This window comes from Corvus moneduloides, chromosome 3, assembly GCF_009650955.1.
Source record: "Corvus moneduloides isolate bCorMon1 chromosome 3, bCorMon1.pri, whole genome shotgun sequence".
Lineage (NCBI taxonomy): Eukaryota > Metazoa > Chordata > Aves > Passeriformes > Corvidae > Corvus > Corvus moneduloides.
This window is the reverse complement of record NC_045478.1, coordinates 82,001,847-82,020,709: the sequence shown is the minus strand read 5'-3', so window position 1 is coordinate 82,020,709 and position 18,863 is coordinate 82,001,847. Positions and strand designations below refer to the sequence as shown.

Sequence of the window (18,863 nt, the reverse complement as noted above, 5' to 3'; positions counted from 1 at the left end):
AGCGGTTACCTAAAGGGAAAGCGGGGAGAAACACGAGGAAAAGATCCTCCCTATGCGGTGTCATTATTTTAAACATATATTTCCAGCCGCTGAGATTAAAAGGCAGACGACCTCCAGTGCCTGGGATGGAGACGCCAGAGCTGCCCCTCAGTTTCTGTAGGGCATCCAGCACCGTTTCTACGCGAAGATGCACAGACCCTCCCCGACGCTCAGCATCACACGTGTCTCCTTCAGGTCCCCCCCGCCTTTCCCACCACTTGGCACACTGACAGCCACTCACCCCTCAACCCCAGCCCTCCGGCTCCGCGGGGAGCTGCCTTAGACCCTGGTCTCAGGTGCAGTGTGGCCCCGGGGCTGACACCGGCCTTGCTCCGCAAGCACAGGCACCGTCGCTCGCCAGTGGAACCTGTCGCGCTGGCCAGCCGCCACCTCGACTCCGCGTTGGAGTGCCTGGGCATTTGGGGTCCCTCCCCGCCGCCTCACCCCGCCATGCCGGCCGCAGCCCGCCCGTCCCGGCGGTACGCGCTACGGCGGCCCTCAGCGGGGCAGCCGCCGGCCGAACCCCCGGCCAAGGGAAGCCCAAAGGCAGGCTCGGATCGGAGCGGGGCCGATGACGGCGCTGAAAGCCCCCGCCGCGCTTATTTCGTTTTCGCCCTAAACTCTCCCTGCCCTGGGCGCCAGCCGCCGAAAGACGGGAGGAGAGGTCCGAGCCCACCGGAGTTCATCTCCAGCAGCAGGAAAGGGTGGCCGGCATCACCAATCGGCTACAGGGCTCCCCTCAGCCCTGTCGGGGCGCTCGCTTCGGGCCGGGCCGAGCGGGACCGCGGCCGTCGTAGAGCCGATGCCCCGCACCGCCCGTCGGCACGACGGAGCCCCAGGGCTGCGGGCAGTCCGCCCCCGAGGTCCCCTCCCGGGACAGCAGCGCCCCCAGCCCTGTCAGCGCCGGGAACCGGCCATCACCGTTCATCACCCGGACAGCCGCTGCAGCCCTTGCCGCCCCTGCCCTCGCCCCGAAGCGGCGGCGCTCACCTGGGCGGGGGCCGCGGTGCCCGGCCGCCGCCTCCCCTCGCCCGGCGGCAGCTGTCGGGCAGCGGGGCTGCCCCCGCCGTCGGAGGGAGCGTGGGGCTCAGCGCGGGCTGTCCGAGCGCCAGGCAGGAGCTCCCTCGGGGCACCCCCGGCGCCGACCGCCAGCGCGGGGGGCATCTCCGGGGTCCGGCTGCGAGGGACTCGTACCCGCCGCAGTGCCACTCCGCCGTGGCAGAACAGCGCGCCCGGGGCTCCTGCCCCGCAGCTGCCTGGACGGGGCGGAGGGAACCGCTCTCCCCGGGTAGACGGCGCATCCCCCTGGCGCTCCCACCCGCCAGCGGGCGGAGAAGCGGCCGCCGCGCTGCTGCCCACCCAGGCGGGGCCGCCGCCGTGCCGCTGGCAGCAGATTTTGTTGAGGTGCGGCGGGGTCCCCGCGCAGCCCGGGCGGGCGCTGCCCCGCGGAGGGGATGGAGCGGGCACCGCCGCAAACGTTGCGGACACTGGCGGAAAATATGTTTGTGTTGCCGCTGCCAGCAGGGCACCAGAAAAGCGGGAGATTCTGTTTCGCTCCTCTACCTTCCCGGAGATCAGACTTCTACGCCGTCCGCTACCACTCCAGGTGCTGCATTACCGGGTCCAGGTGTCGGCGGGAATCCTCATCGAACTACGGCAGTCTTCCTATTTCCGCTCAAAATTAGGCTCGCTCTTTCGAATTTCGACTCCTGCTTTGAAAACAGTGTAAACCTACGCTTTTGGGTTTTAAGTCGTTCAAGTATTTTATATTTATCATTTAAGGACTTCTTTTAATGCTAGAATACACACCAACTCCTGTTAAAGCTGGAGTCTTTATGTATCAATCTGTAACGCTGAAAAAGATATTCTTCTGAAAATAGCAACGCTTTCAAATTAAAGTGCATTTCCAGCCAGCTGAATGTTCAGTAACAGGAAGAAACAATCCACCGAGTTTCAAAAAGTTTAGAATGCAAAAACAGATTAGATACTCTAATTAAACAAACAAAAACCCCACAAAACAAAAGAAGACTTAGGTTTTACTAAACTGTTTCCATCTGCATGGTTCTTAAAACCTGTTGCCTAAAAATCCTGAACTAAAATGCAGAAAACTGAATCTGCTTTTGTGATCCACTTTCTCTTAGTACATTGGACTTTACCAAAATAGTTTAATAACTTCTATTTCGCATGCCTATTTGTGCGAGACGCTTTTTTTTCCTTCAGTCCAACCATTACATTTTTCCTGAAAACTGCTGCACAATGACTAGAGATTCAGCAAATATTTAAATTCTCTGAGAGAAAGCTTAACTAATGGAAACAATTTCAGTGAATTGTATTTTGTTATTGCAGCCTGTTTGTTTAGCAATTAACAATTTCTTATTAGAAAAACTCTTGTACAAAAATGTTTAAATTTAAAGATCTAATCAGACTGAAATGATTGACAAAAACCAAGAGCCAGTCACCTGAAAAAATTAAAGCTGGTCCTTTAGACAGATTAGTCCCAAATTGTTCTGTCAATATCAAGAGTAAATTACTGAAACTTTACATCATCAATTTATAATTGTAGAAATCTTGTTTAACTATGCTAGTCTATGCTAAATTCCTCAACTGCTGCTCATCCAAACTGCAGTTGTTCAAATATCGCTGCCTCAGACTGGAAATCTGTGTACTTCTACAAGGCATGTCAGTTGTGCATGTATAAATATGTACCTGTATATTCATCAAACAGGAAAAATACATTTTGATTTGTAAGAAATCATCAGATATACCAGAAAAGCAGCTTTCAGGTTAAGGGCTATTTACAAACTATTCATTTGATTATTATTCATTAGCCATTGGCAATTCATACCTTATTGGTCACCTGCTTCTTGGCTGGGCAAGCAAAAGCAATCACAGAGAAAAGTTAGAAGACAAAAGTTAGTGAAAATTAATTTTCAAGCTCTCTACATACATATTTGTAAATTATATAGATTTGCAGACAAGTTAAATATGCTTCATGGCCATCTCAATACCTGGGGATAAATTAGTGGTGAATCACATTTGCTCATCAATGTCAATCTGGGTTTTCATTGCTCAGTCAGCATCAAAATTTCCATTGCCATAGAGCAATGATATCACTGATCCCACTGTGGTACTAACCATATACCCACGTCATTTACCAGAAAATCTCACCCACTCCGATATGAAACAGTGAGATTTGCTGCATCATCCCCCCCCACACCCCCTCCCCCTGAGGGAAAATGGATTTTAAAAACTCTGAAACACAACAAAATGCAAGTTAAAATACTCTGATGCTTTCCCTTGTGCCTGGTGCAAGGGTTCTGGTACAAATGCCCTGTGTCACTGCAACCACGACCAAAGGATTTTAGTAGTATTTACATGGGTAAATGTGATTTCACAAGAATTCAGGAGGCAGAGTACACTGAAGCTAGCAGGTGCATTGTACTTACAAGCACAGGCCTGGTTTGAATGCAGAAAATAAGCCTGTTTGGCAATAATTTGGCAATATTAATCAAAATACTTAAAGGAAAACATTGTGGGGAAAAAGTAAAATCAAGTTATAACAAAGGTTTTTTTGGTATTAAATACAGCTTAAAACCAAAAACCTGTTCTTTCCCAATTCTGTCGGCTCCATTTTAAGGATGACAGTGACTCATCTTTTATCTGGTCTCACTCTTTTGCCTGGTAAATCCTCTTATCTTTATATTCTGAGTCCATTCTTCGATGTATGATCAATTCCTTGAAAAAAAAAAAGAATACATAGGACAGGCCATAGGGAAAGGGAGTTTATAAAAATGTAGGATGACAGCAGTAAAGGAGCTGACAGAACCAACCACCTGAATGTGGGTGAGACAGAAGCAGCCACAATGAGATGGAGAGAAGGCAATCTGCTGGAAAAGTGGGGCAGGGGCAACAAAAGGCTAAATGCAGCTAAAACCCAAACTCTGAGGCTGAATAAGTATAAGTAAAAATATCTGTAGAAAAGTCCTAAGCAAGTTGATAGCAATAATTGGGGTGTTTTTTCAGGGATTTTCTGCTAAAAAATCTTACAGAATACAGTAATTACCATCCAGCTCCTGAGTTGGTATCACGAATTAGAAACCTCCAGAAAAGACAATGTTTCCTAAAGTCTTATTCTATAAATCTTTAGAGTAATTTATAGAATCTCTTACTTCATAAGAGTTTTTTCTTACAAAGGACTATTCTGAAACACCATGCTTATGCAAGGAGTAAGTTTGTTTAAGGGGTATTTATCAGCCATTTTCTTTGATTCCCACAAACACTCATCCAAGCCACCCCTTCTCCACATGAATATTAACTGCAGGTGTTGGTAACATGCAAACATGGGCTAGCAGCCATCTTGAAAATATTTTGGGGAATTACCTACTCCAGGTGAAGAAGAAATACTGTGAGATACAAACTGAATGGCAATTCTTTCAGAAAATAAAAAAACCACATTTTTAAGAAGTCCAGATTCGTTTCAGAGATAACTGACTTCCAGAAAAATAATTATTAAAAAAAAGTAGATAAATATCTTGTTTACTTTCAGTATTTCGTTCAGCTCTGCTATGTCATTTCACTTTCTGCTCAGCTTTCAACACAGCTGAAAGGCTCTGTGGCTGGAACTATACATGATAAAACTTTCTCTACAAGTGCTATGCTGTGTGATGTATGATAGTGGGTACTTTAATAAAGCTGTGAAGACCTTGTATTTTCCTGCCAATTTTTTTACTTCCTTTTAGAAATGCTCAAAACTATGAGAAGTTTTCAGCATTATTTTCCAGGGAAAAACTGCAATTCTTATGGAAAGAAGATACTTCATGGGCAAAGGACATTTTTAATCACAAAATTTTCAGGTAGACATATTGCAATTTTTATTACAATTACATTGTAATAAAAAAAAGAATAAGATAAAATTTGAAATAAAAAAGAGCTGGTATCAATGTACAAAGAGAAACATTTACAATAATTGTACTCATACTTTTTCCCTATAAAATACTATGAAAGAAGCCAAACAAGACCTTATGAAGCCATCTAGCATTTTGTGCTTTCCTATGCAGGACAAAGAACAAATATTTATTGGTTTTATTTAGAGGGTTTTCAGAGAGCAAAATGGCTGCTTGGGTTTAAGTTACTGTTATTAAAGTAGGGGACACCCCACCAGAAAAACTGTCTTTTAAATAAGTTAAAACTCCAGTAGTAGCTCTCTTTACTGAGGTGCTTTATTACAAACCAAAAGCACCATAAACATTGCAAGCTCTTTGATACAAAAAAGGTCTTTTGAATCCTGTCCAGCAGGATCGTGGCCTGGGACCAGGGCCTTTAAGCAGTAATGAAACACAAACAGCAAAGGATGTAATGGTTGGCATGGTAGGCAATAGCAGTGTTGTTACCTAGTACTGCTGGAAGAGCCATTTTCATTGCAAGAAAAAAAAAACCATTATCAGCATTTTTGTAGTTCTACCTTTTTGTTTTCATAATGTAATCTAGAGTTAATTTATGATAGGATTTTGTTATAATTTGCTATCTTCTACAGACAAGTTATTTCTATTCTGTACACAACCAGAGCATAAAAATTATATTCTTTACATGAACTAAAGAACAGATTTAACAAAAGTCCAAAAGGAAAGGTTAATAGTGATTTATTTTGTACTCATTCACCATGAGTTGTGTGTGCATCTTGCTAGCACATAGCACAGAGTATACACTGCTATTGTCACAACAGAGATGTCAGCTTTCCCCTATAACTCTCTCTTGCAACCCCTTTCTTCACTTTCCCAAATTTTACAACCAGTAAAAAGAAGCAGACTTTTCCCCCACATGGCTTGAACAGTTCATGAAAAGTCCTACTGCTCCATCACTGGCAAATTCTTTGATGCAACTAGCAGTCTCAGCTCTAAGTGTAAAATTTTGTTCTAACATAAACCTACAGCTGGTTCCTTTTTGATATTAACAGCAGGTGCAAAAAAAAAAAAAAAAAAAAAGAGACTGAGTCCAGCCGTTAGAATGACCTACAAACAAACCATGAATGCAAGCAACTTGTTGTGATGTCTGATCATTGCTCGAGGGAAATAAGTGCTTTTTTAGAATGCTTCACCATTTTTGCTTGAATTCCTCCTTCCTTCAGTTGCAGTGACTACCAAGCTACCCCCTTTGAGGAACAGGACTTTCATTCCTGCCCTTCTGCTAAAAAAGTCAGACCTGAAACTGTGTCTGTTGATAGTGAAATGGCAGTCATCAGCTTTCAGAGTTAACACATTGATGAGACAAAAAGTGCAAAGAAATGCATATCTCTGGCAACCACGGATTACTCAACATGTTTTCTAGAAAGTTTGGTTTCAAAACCATGACCTATTTCTACACAGAAACTCACATTTGCAGTCCTGAAAACTAGAAAGCTTGACTTTGAAAGTGAAAGCTTGAACTCTTCAGGTTTGTTGTACAAACATAACTGTCCCACGTGGGGTCTCAGACTGCTGTAACACACATTCATTCATTCACCACAATTGAGTTGATAAAATTGAGAAATATTTATTACCTAAGCAACTTTTCTCCATCCCATCCTAACTTTAGGGACCAAGAAATTCAAATCAACTTATTTCTTTACAGCAACATACATGCACACACTATGAACATGTTTTTATATTCTACCCTAGGACACACTAGCAATCTTTTTCTTGCCTGTTCTTCCCATTTTTCTCTCTATTTTTTTCTCTTTTTCTTTCTCCCTCTCTCTTTCTCTCCCTTACAGACAATATTTCTCTAGCTGCAGAATCAACATAACAATATAGATTGTCTTTACACAACATTTTAATATCAGCATGTGAAACCCACCACATAGAAGGCTGGGGTATTACTGCCATCATCCCAGAACAAATACTCTCACATACACAATCCTAGACCATTGCAGACCAGCTTATTTGATTCAGTACAATTCTTCTCTAGAAATAAGAGAAGAATTGTCATATACTTTTATTCTTTGTCTTTTATCTCTTTGTTTACTTATTCCCCATTATCTCACTTGCCATCATCCTGCAGCTCCTGTTATTCCCATAGCTTTCTCTCCCTCATGCATGATCCATCCTTCTCTCCAGCTGACTATTTCTCCCCATGCTGCCACATCTGCTACAACAAAGTAAACATACTTCAAGCTGGCAGCACCCCCGTTCTCTCAGCTGCAACAAGCTCTTCACCTGCTTTCCCTTTACTACTTCCAAAGTTTTTCTCAAACAGAAGCACATCTTCCTGACCTTCTGCTGTCCAGGTTCCGCAAAAAGCTCTGGTCCTCAAAAGAGGAGGAAGATTCTTCCCAAGACTTGGGTCTAAATAAAGGTTAGCTGTTAAAGTAGAAGAAGGGGAAGGACAGAGACTGCTTGTACTCTACCAGAAGCCTGGGGCTGCCTGTTAAGGAGGCTTTAGGATGGTAGCAATGAAGCAGCATTATCTTATCAGCTTGGCCAGAGAGACAGGGAGTTTTTCATCTCTCCTGCTTGATATGGATTCTCTGAATGACTGGGAGTCTTGAGCACAGACCACAGAGTTCAAGCAGAACAAATAGGACACATCCTACCCCTATGATAACACAAGATCAGCAGTCCAGAAATAAAATAGGCACAAATAATTTCTTTATATGTTCTCCTTAGAAAGAAAGTAAAATTAAATTCCATAGGTATAACTAACAGGAGTCCTGTTCAGGCTGGGAATGTTTGTATTCCTGCTAGCTAAACAGTGCAGGAATTTTTAAATATACCAATTGCTTTATTATTTAGAAAATAAATATGGAGCTATCATATTTGTAAAGAACAGACCTGAGCACCTACAAGATTTTTTTTTAAATTTATTTGATATTATCTTTTTTTTCTTTTTTCTGTTAATGTCCTGCACCTTTAGGACAAAATCAGAAGGGAAAGCACAATGTAACCCACTTGAAGCAATCTCTACAGCATCCTCAGCTCAGCTTTCTCTTGCTGGATACAGTCTGCAGAGATGGAAATGTGAACCTTGGGTCTGACTATTTTCAAAGCAAAGGAACAATGTGGTTCTCACCAAACCCCATAACACAGAATCCCTACACTGACAAAGCTTCTGGCAAGCCCCTTAGTTTCCCAGAGCAGAAAAAGTAAATCACACAGCAGTCCCAACACCCAAGTCAATCAGACCATCTCTACATCCGATATGGCTCATGCACACTCTGATATAATTATCCATCATTACCTTTTTTTCAGTACACATTGACATCCAGACAAAACAAGCCATTAATGCAGGAGCAACTCTGGGTTTATTTCTGGAGATAGGATTCCTTTGTGAGACTGCAAACCTCCCACTTAGCTAAAGCTCTATGTGAGGTTTTCACCTGTGGTTACTCTAACCTAAGTTGTGGTTTGACTGGATGAGGCTTTGATAAATAAAATCTGATTAATTTTATTGGAAAAGCAGAACTTTTTGCTGAAAATAGCTTTTCCTGCTTACTGGCACATGCTCTGTACATGGTTTATCACAATACAAACTCAAAATTGAACACCATTTTTCTCACCTAGAAAACTATGGGGGTTGATATTTTGACTATTTCAGCCCCATGGAGCTCTAAAATAACAGGATAACGTTAATGCAGCTGTAAATGATCTGGAGAGCAGGGCTTTAAATGAAGGGGAAAGGGAGCCACAGGAACCTTTACATGGGGTAGGAAAAGAAATGAGACAGGCAAATTTTTTAAAATATATATTCCACTTTCTTGACATTTGGTATTTAAAGGGAGTAGTCTTATCTTTCTCAGACCATTTTCCTTGACTAACCAAGGCACAATATTTTAGTTTTTTCATATAACAGTTGTTCTGTTTTCTGGTGTCTCACCTTACAAGCCCTTGGCTATACCTCTTCCACTTGGAATTCACTTTTCCTCAGTGCAGGTGACTACAGTTGCAGACAGGCTCTTGCTAATGTTTTACAGACAGCTTAAACATTTGCCCGTACTTTTGGAGACATTTTGCCTGATAGATCATAATCATAGCACTGGGTGGGTGGGAGGAGTCACTGTTGCCCAAGTCATTTTGAGATGAACATAGCCATGAGGACTTTCTTTCCTCCTGGTTGTTTCCAACTGATGACCTCAAAGACAACATTCATATTCGTCCCTAGGTGAATGATATTGCACTTTGTACTTCTATGTTTCATTCTGCTTCCAGTCATACAGACTTCAGAGCTCTCTGAATCATACTAAACTCTGCATCCGTTCCCCTCTGTGCAGAAAATGGCCTCTCAAATTTTATAACCTATAAACTCTGCTAACACACCCTTATTTGCATGTAGGAAAGAAATTACAAAACCAGGTCAGTCCCCAAATAAATTCTTGCTAAATTCAATTTGTAACCTTCCTTATGCCATCAGAGCATTTGTCTTCCCCTTACCTATAAACGCTTTGCTCTCAGGGGGTCCACAGCACCCAATATTTCTGCAGACCACAAATACTCAAGATGTTGCCTGACAGCTCTGCAAAACATGGAAGCATTATTCACTAATGCTGCCTTACAGAGGAAGAAACACAAAATTTTAACCTTCCCCCCCACCCCTACACCCAAAGTTATGCAGGGAGTTTTAGAAAAGAGTTATAAAAGACCACTGAAAAAATGACGCAAATGTATTCTGGTCCCTCCTCTGTTCCTCTGCCTGCAGCCTCACCCTCTGTTTTCTCATCCATTGCACACAGGAGGACAGAGTCCAGGCTAGGGCTGGCTTCAGGCAGAGGCAAAGTAAGCAGATCCCGAAAGCCGCAGACTGCTGGAGGGCACCTGGCTGCCTGCTATGCCTTTCCAGGAAGGCAAGCAGACGAGCTCTTCCAGCAGGGTAGCCACCCAAAGAGCACAACTCCAGCCCTGCCTAAAAAGCCTCCTGCTGTCTCAGCCACCAAGAGCATGATCACAATGCATGGCTTGTCCTTAGTGCCTGCTGTCCTGCTTTTTTAAGGAAAACAAACTTCTGCCCTCCTTTGTTTTCCCTCTTCCCATGGCCATTTTTCTTTGTTATATGTGACACTAAATGGCTTTTAAAACAAACCCTCATATTCAACAGAAGTGTAATTTTTCAAAACCACACTCATGGCTGAGATCAAACCATCCCTCCTTGTCTATGAACTACCAGTCTTCTATGCAAGGCCACTCCACCAAGCATTAAATTACAATGTACATAAATGACTTCGTTTAATCTGAGAAGACATTTAGAAACTTCAAACAACAGCAACTGACGTGTTATTTGATTTAATAAAAAAACAAACCAAAACAGAAAACCCACCCAATCCCTGCCAACCTCTTGGTTTACTTTTTGCTCACAGTGAGATGTAGAAAAGCCCCCACCTCCCCAGTTATACCTACCTTCTTGTAAGTGAGAACTTGTTCTTTGTAATCAGATATCTGGCCTGGCCTGGGTGTAGAGGGAAGATTCCCATCTAGAGATTAGTGCATTGTTAATATCAACAGCTTTCATGAGATCACTGCATTACTCTGCCGAGCTAAAATATGTGATCCACGTGAACTGTGTTGAAGCTGTGCACAGTTTGAGGTGCTTCTGAGGTTTTTCATAGATTTTTCCAATAGCTGGGTTTCAGGCAGCAATATAAACGTAACTGACACAGCAGCAGCTGCTGCAGTCACACTGGCCTGTACTCCTTTTTGGGACACAAATTGCCTGACCCCAGCAGGATTTATTACAGCTTCTGCTTCTGTGTACACTATGTGTCAGATTCAGTTTTTCAAAAGACTTTTTGAAACCGATCTTGTTTTGAATAAAAACAATGAAAAGTTAATTCACACTACAACTCTTCCATGAAAATCAGCATAGCTGTTTCAGGAAAGATATTTCTCTTTTAGAAAAGGGATATTAGTGTATACTATGTCCCCAACTCTACAGCATTTTAAGGAAATGCAAGAATAAGTGTAGGAAGGAATAGAAAAGATCTAGTAATCTCATGTATGGAAGTACAAAACAAAAAGGAAAAACAGCTGTGTTAATCAGATGGCATGTTAAAATTCAGAAGCAAGGGAAATGTAGAGAAAGGTAATGGAAAAGTAAGTGGAGTCAAGTGGAGTCTCCACCTTGGAGCTCTGGGGGAGTTTTTTGCCATTTAGCTAGCAGTTATTTAAAATCCTACCACACCCCTGCAGCAGTTTCAGGCAATCAGAAATATGTTTGTCTAATGGACCCTTCAAGTTCTTGCTTCTCAAATCATAAAACAGTCTTCTTGGTGAGAAGTCCAAGCTAAACAATGCTAATTCACTCATTTACCTACATGAAAAATTGTGTCCTTGCTTTGCCTGAAATCTTGCACGTGATTTTCTGCTTTGTGCCAGCAGAAAGCCATGGACTTCAATAGATTGGGTTATTTCTACAGCAGTCAAAGAGAAGAGCCAGACCACATGTTTTTTGCCTTTTCTTCCAGCCCTTCCCTTCTTTGACTGCCTTATTCTCTCTTCATAATTCTTCTATTTTTCCCTTTTCAAAGCCTCTCCAATTGCAGCTTACAGGGATCTGGCTGAGATGAGGTTCTCTTCCTTCCAAGGGAAATAAATGCAAGAAATTATCTAAGCCTCATGCTGCAGGTGAGTACTTGCTGTAGTTACGTGGGACAAGGAGTAGATCCCTTTCTCTATGAGCACAGGAAATAGGGGAAGTCTAGGAATCCCCATGCAGGTACTTGAATTGCATGAAACAAGCAGCAGCAAATAACTTCAAGCCTACCACTCCAATTAGATGAATCTACCAGATGGAAAATCACCTAAAAAGCTAACAATACTGTCCCATTTTGCTGATTCGTCAACATGTGCCTTCCAAGCATGTTTGAAAACAAAACAAACAAAAAAAAATCCTCAGAAAGCCAGGGAAAGCAGAATTACAATTGAGCTTTTCATGCATGAGACCAAACCAAGCTGCCCAAGACACAGTCTCCACTGGCTTTTTAGACATAAGGTACATTTTTCAAGCCCTGCATTAACTGCATAATGAAAGGGATTTCTTTACAGTTCTTTACAATAAGTATAGTTTTAAAAGAAAGCCATGTGGGACAAAAGGAATAGCTGCTATATGAAAGCATCTTGTACTTAATACACCAGAAAAATTGTTTAAAGTTCATTCCTCCTTTGTGTCACTGTCTGATTAGGCTACTCACCATAAGTTACTGTGGGAATAATTCTGACTTTGCAGATAACTTCAAAACCATTATGTCCTGCTGTTTGGGAAATGCTGTGTTTACTTGAAAAGTAGTTTTCCTGAATTTCTTTACTGTTGGTATAGTTATTCGCATTTTATTTCCCATAAAAGCCCAATGAAATGGTCTTTTTGACTCCATTGGTACACATTATTGATCATGGTTTTTTAGAGTTCTGTATGTTCCAAGGCATTGATTGAGCATCCTCAGCTGACAAGTCACTTCAGCCCATGTTTAATCCTTGAAACATTTTGTTCTTGTGTGTTTAAGGACTGTATGAACACTGTGTTTGTACAAATGACTACTACACACAGAGAACAAACTAACTAATTAATGCTGAATGCTGAGGTATACCTAAGCACTTGTGCATCTTGATGGTGCCTAGTTGTTTTCAGAAACTTGGGGAGCCAGGGTACTGTAGTATAGTTAATAACTAAAAAGGTTTGCTTCTTCTCCAGAAATGCTAATACTGTATAACTGATTACAAATATTTAGAATATGCAATGTGTAACCATACTGTGTGAATCACTGCTATTTTAAAAACCAGCTAGCAAGGTTAAGCTTGAATTAGAAAAGAAGTTCACCTAAGTTTAAGAATTTAGGCTGGTAATTCAATGAATGAGGCTAGGAAAAATCCTCTCCCATGAGCAGTTTGTTCCACAGTTGACTTCACTGAGATTTCTTGCAGATTCTTCCAAACTGTCTAAGAATAAACTCTCTCAAAGCAGAGCAAAACCACTAGACAGGCTTGTCTGCAATGGCCTCTTCTATGTTCCTAGCAACACTAACTTTGGGAAAAAATTGTTGAGGGAAAGGGGGATGCATGGTTTAACCAGAGTTTTTCACATGAAGAAGAAATTTGGCAGAACAGAAGACAAACAATGGCTTCAGAACAAAGCCTGACAAACAGAGTGCCTTCCCAAACTGGTAACTGTCTGGTTTAACTTGTTCTGTGTGATAAAACAGTACCTAAGAGTGGAAGCAATCTAAAAATACTAGTTTTCATACATTAGCAGTAGTGTTTTTGTAAAATATTAAAACACTATCAGAAAGATTAAAGCATGCAACATTAATGTACTGGTTGCCAAATGTCTCTGTCCCATATTGTTAGAAACTGTGAAACATGCCTATCACAAATGCATTCTGGACACTAATTTTCTGCATTACTGTCGTGCTCCTTCCCCTGCCCCCAGTCATCAGTTTTCCTTTGCAGCTCCGTGAATCACAAAACTGAACACACTCTGAATCACCCCAACACTCATCCAAAAGGTAATTCCCCAAGCAACAATTTGCTTGATGTGGTGATTGCAAACAACATATATGTGGCTGAGGGACAAGGAGCTGCGTGTTACCACCACGCAGTTTTGGTCACCAAGGCCAGCTGAGCTCAGCTGGGAAAAATATTCCACCTTTTAAAAAGTTTAGCTATTTCTCCCCCTGATTTTTTTTCCCAAAATGAATGTGTTTGCAAAAACAAACAAACAAGAATAAAAAAGCCAGAACCAAAATTATTTTAAAGCTGTCTGGAGTAAAAAAATGTAAACGTCAAACTTAAAGTGACTTATGTATATGAACATGCAAAGATCCCCAAAACCCCTTGAAATATTAGATTTTCTTGACCTCATCTTCATGTTCAAGGACCTGAACTTCATATTCACACTGGGAGATATTTTTTGGACAACTTGATACATCTAAACACAGATACCATCTTTTTCTGATCTGTTCCACAAATTGAATCAGACTTAAAATGAGAAATAAAAGGAGAAAAAAATTACTTTCTCTCCCAGTGCAGTAGCCTCTCTCAGGCGTAGATGGACTAAGAAAGCATACTCAGATGGCAGAGAGAGCACTCCTAGGCTGGGGATAGCACTCTGCTCCAAAATTAGGTCTCCCCCTGACAGCCCATCTCCCACAGGACAGGAATTCCTCTCTACTGTCCATCCTCTTCACTCAGTCTCTCAGATGGTATACCCTGCCGGTCCCTGCTCTCTCATCCTGCTCTCTGCTAACAGGAGGACCGTAACATTTTAGCCGGTTATACCAGCTGCTAGCAGTTTGGTCCTTTTCCCTCTTCCTTAATAAAGGCCTGCAATGATGAGGCAAAACTGACGACCCGAGTTTGCTCTGCCTACTCCTGATTCTCCATGCAGGCAGACAAGCATCACCTCTACCAAGAAACAGGAGTTATTCCTCAGCAACAGGTGATGGAAGTTCTTACACCTTCTTTTTATGTTGGAAATCTTTTAGACAAGTCTGCCCTCCATTTCTGTAGGTGTGAGTGCTACTGAGATAATTTTTATCTCCTTATTTTTCATGTCTTTGTACATGGAGCTTTTCTTTCTTGTTTTTCTGAGCTGTCCCCTTGACAGATTTTGCATGTTTGAGTTACTACGAGCTGGTACCTTGTTCATTTTAACATCTTTATGACTGTGCACGAATCATGGCTGCAATGCTGACTACAGCGAAGGACTCTCCAGAAAGGTCTTAGATAAATCCTGTTCCCTGTACATTTAAACAACATCATGCTTTCTCTCTGTGCATGCTTTCTCTCTCATCATGCCTTATCACTGCAACTCTGGAGCAAAGCCTTGGTCTCCAGGGATGTGAGGTGGGCTCTGGCCCCAGGAAGAGGATTCAGTCACCTCCAGACCCACCCAAACTTGTCCAGGGTGCCAAGCTCTGCACCATCACCTGCATTCAGCACCCAAGGGGTCTCCTTGTGCTCTCCATTCCACCACTCTTAGCCAGTGCCAAACTCCTTACTTTTACTTTCCAGGGTCTTTCTACAAGCAAATCCCTGTACCACTTGCCCATCCTCCTCCTCTTGCTGTCTCCATCTGCTCAGCCTGGCCCTCCCCCATCTCCATTCACTCCCTCCCTCCATCCCCTTTGTGTTCCCCTCACATGCCTGCTTGCAAGCTCTTTTCATGCTGTCTATGCATGGATTTCTCTTCTTAAACCCCATCTGGCATGCATTCACTCTTTCTTCCTCCCACCTTATTCCCCTTCACAAAATTAACTTCAATGAAACTTAAACAGTGGCCTCTGCTACATTCAGAAAAAAGCCTTAAAACTTACTCATATTAATCTGGAAAACTCACTAGTATCAGTCATCTGAATAAGTTTTTCCAATAATCATGCCAGTCTTGCCTCCATTCCTTTTCTCCCCTCTTCCCTGTCACCTCCCTCCATATTGCCCTTCTCTCTTGTTTGTTCTCCTTTTAACTTGGGCTGGAAGCTTTTCAGGGCATCTTTATCTCCATCAGAAAATGCTGTGAATGTTGATAAAAAGAAGGATTGAGATGAATGGAACCAAAACCTCCTGCTAACTCCAGACACTGTTGAAGATCCTACAGCTGAGCTGTGTTAGTAAACACCATCTAGAAGGGGTAAGTTGAGAAATTATTGAAAATTAGTGTCTTGCTCTTCCAATTAAATGCAACAGAATCCACCAGGAACTTTGGGCAAACAGAGAGCGAGGACACAGAGGCCAGGGACAAGGGAGATCTCCTCACCGGCTGTGAATGGAGAAGGAACCAAAAGTCTCGTGAGAGCAGCACAATTAACTCTCCTGCCTATTTCTTCAGCAGTCCCCAATAACAAATTGAAACCATACAATTAATGCATACCAGGTTGCATCAATATAGTAGTCTAGCATCAAACACAAAAAGCAGCACATGTTTGCATGCTGGCAGTGCAATACTGAATCAGCATTTTCAGTAACAATAAAAGAAGAGCAAAAAGATATCAAAGCAACTTCCTTTGCAGGGTAGAGCATCAAAATCAGTGCAATGGTATAAAACTAGAGTGGAATGGGTATTGCAGAAGGCTGCTAATAGCAAGAGAATTTCACCTTGAGACTGACCAGACTAACAGTTGAGTTATTAATGTCCTAAGACTCAATACAGCACTCCTCACCCCTTAAGAAGAGGTTTCTCATTTCATGTGCAGGGAGATGCTTCTGTCAAGCACAGCTCCAACCTTTCTGCAAGCTCTGATAGCTTTCTGGTTGCTTGTAGGGCATGAATGGTTGCAAATCATTTCTATGAAAGGGAGGGCAACCACACTTTGAAAACGCATCTTTGGGATGAAAAACTATTAACAAGCCTTCTTGGTAGTTTCAGTGGAGAAACACTAGGCTAAATTGCTTGCAGATTTAACTCTCTTTTTCAATTTGTAAGAATCTTTCCAGCTAGAGCAGAAGAAAACATGACATAACTGAGCCTAAATCTCAGTCCAGGCCTGCCACAAGCTATTGGTGAGAAGCAGATGGAGTTTCCACAGATGGGATGACTTCAGCATCCCAGAATAGACCCCCTGTAATCCAGGAGGAAGTAGCTAGTGACCTGCTGAGCCATTTAGACACTCACAAGTCTAAGAACGAATGGTATTCAGCCAAGGAAGCTGATGGGAGAGCTCTCTAAGCCACTGTCCATCATTCATCATAAGTTCCTGGGTAACCACGGAGGTCTCAGACAACTGGAGTTGGCCAATGTGATGCCCATCCACAGGAAGGGCTGTAAGGAGGATCCAGTGAAATCCAGGCCTCTCAGCCTAACCTCAGTGCCTGCCAAGCTTATGGAACATCATCTTGAATGTGTTCACACAGCACATACAGGACAATCAAGGGATCAGGCACAGATGTGGGGAAGGTAGGTCCTGCCTGACCAACCTGATCTCCTTTTATGACCAGAGGACTCACCTAGAGGCTGTGGATGTTGTCTTCTTCTTAACAGAAGATTTTGATATTGTCTCCTGGAAAACCTGTTAGCCCATGGCTTGGACAGGTCCACTCTTTGCTGGGTTAAGAACTGGCTGGACAGCCAGGCCCAGAGAGTGGAAGTGAATGGTGCCACATCCAATTGTCAGATGGTCACCAGTAGTGTGTACTCCAGGGCTCAGTATTGGTGCCCAGTCTTGTTCAATATACTTATTAAAGATCTGGACAAGGACATCAAGTATACCCCCAGTAAGTTCTCAGCCAAAATTAAGTTGGATGAGGTGTCAATCTGCTGAAGAGTAAGTAGGATCAGCAGAGAGATCTGGACAGGCTGGATCGCTGGGCTAAGGCCAAAGATATGAGATTCAACAAGGCCAAGTGACAGGTCCTACATTTTGGCCACAACAATCCCATGCAGCACTACAGGCAGGGGACAGTGTGGTGGGAAAGGGCCTGGCAGAAAAGGACCTGGAACTGCTGGTCAACAGCCAGCTGAACATGATCCAGCGTGTGCCCAGGTAACCAAGAATGGCATCCTGGCCTGTATCAGCAATAGTGTGGCCAGCAGGAACAGGGATGTGGTTGTGCCCCTGTACTGGTGAGGTCACATCTCAAGTTCTGTGTCCAGTTCTGGGCCCCTCACTTCAGGAGGACATTGAGGTGCTGGAGCAGGCCCAGAGAAGGGCAATGGAGCTGGTGAAGGTTCTAGAGAGTGAGTCATATGAGGAACGGCTGAGGGAGCTGGTGGTGTTTAGCCTGGAGAAAAGGAGGCTTAGAGAGACCTTATCACTTTCTACAACTGCCTGAAAGGAGGGTGTAGCCAGGGAGGGTTGGCATCTTCTCTCAGGCAGCCAGTGACAGAATGAGAGTGCATAGGTTTCAAGCTGTGCCAGGGGAGTTTCAGGTTGGACATCAGGAGGAATTTCTTCATGGAAGTGGTTTTTAAACATTGGAATGGACTGCCCAGTGAGGTAGTGGAGTCACCATCCCCGGAGGAGTTCAAGAAATAAAGGAACGTGGCACTAAGTGCCATGGTCTAGTTCACAAGGTGATCTGTCAAAGGTCTCAATGATCTTTTCCAATCTAAATGAAATGATTCTGAAATCTTATTGGCATTTTCATGGTCCAGAATTTCTATCACAAAGAGTAATCACAACCTCCCATCTGAAAATAAATTTAACTTTTGGGAGATTGATTATCACTAACCGTTACCATGAGAGGAATCTCAAGACTCCTCCTTCCAGTTTATTGACCTTCAGTTAGTAACTGGCTGTCAAGAATGGCATTTTTTTCATGGAGAAGTTTTGAGAGGGTGTAATTAATCAAAGCATCTGACTGCAGGAAAGTGCTAACACCCACGAAAGCTAATTTTTAAGGACTTGTAAGGCCTCATGCAGCTTTCTAATAGTACTACAAAATCTATTTCATCAACAATTCTTCCCTGAGTTTTTATCTCTGCTAAAGCAGCAGAACCCCAGGGAGAGTCCTGGAGTCTGAGAGAGTGATGAGAGCAGACTGTGTTGAGGAACCACCATGTATTTCCTAAAAAAATCACCAGAATGCCACTAAATGCTTTACTCTCTTTAAGAAGAGCATTGAGTTGTATCACTATGAAGTAGTAGTTCCCTGAACTTTTCTCTTTTTTTTAGACTTCATTTAGACTGTGTATTTACTAGTTTACTTGTCAGGGCTTTGAAGGAGGTCTACTGTTCTGTATTCAAGCACTATGACAGACTAGCACAACAGACCTCTGTTCTGGGCTAGTCCAAGGTAATTCTGTACAAAACATAGCAAGTGGTCAGTACAGGTCAGTACGTGTTTTGAAAAAATATTTTCAACTGACTTTTCTTCACTGGAGTTTAGGAGCAACTTCTGCCCCATGCCCAGTGGTCTCCTCCCAGTGTTTACAGTGCC

The 18,863-nt window shown here is 42.8% G+C and overlaps 1 protein-coding gene across 1 annotated transcript in view; it reads right to left on the bottom strand.

Annotated features, from left to right (window-relative positions):
* The window catches only part of PDE10A (phosphodiesterase 10A), a 347,928-nt gene that overhangs the window by 172,637 nt on the left and 156,428 nt on the right, over positions 1 to 18,863 (bottom strand). The window lies entirely within an intron of this gene.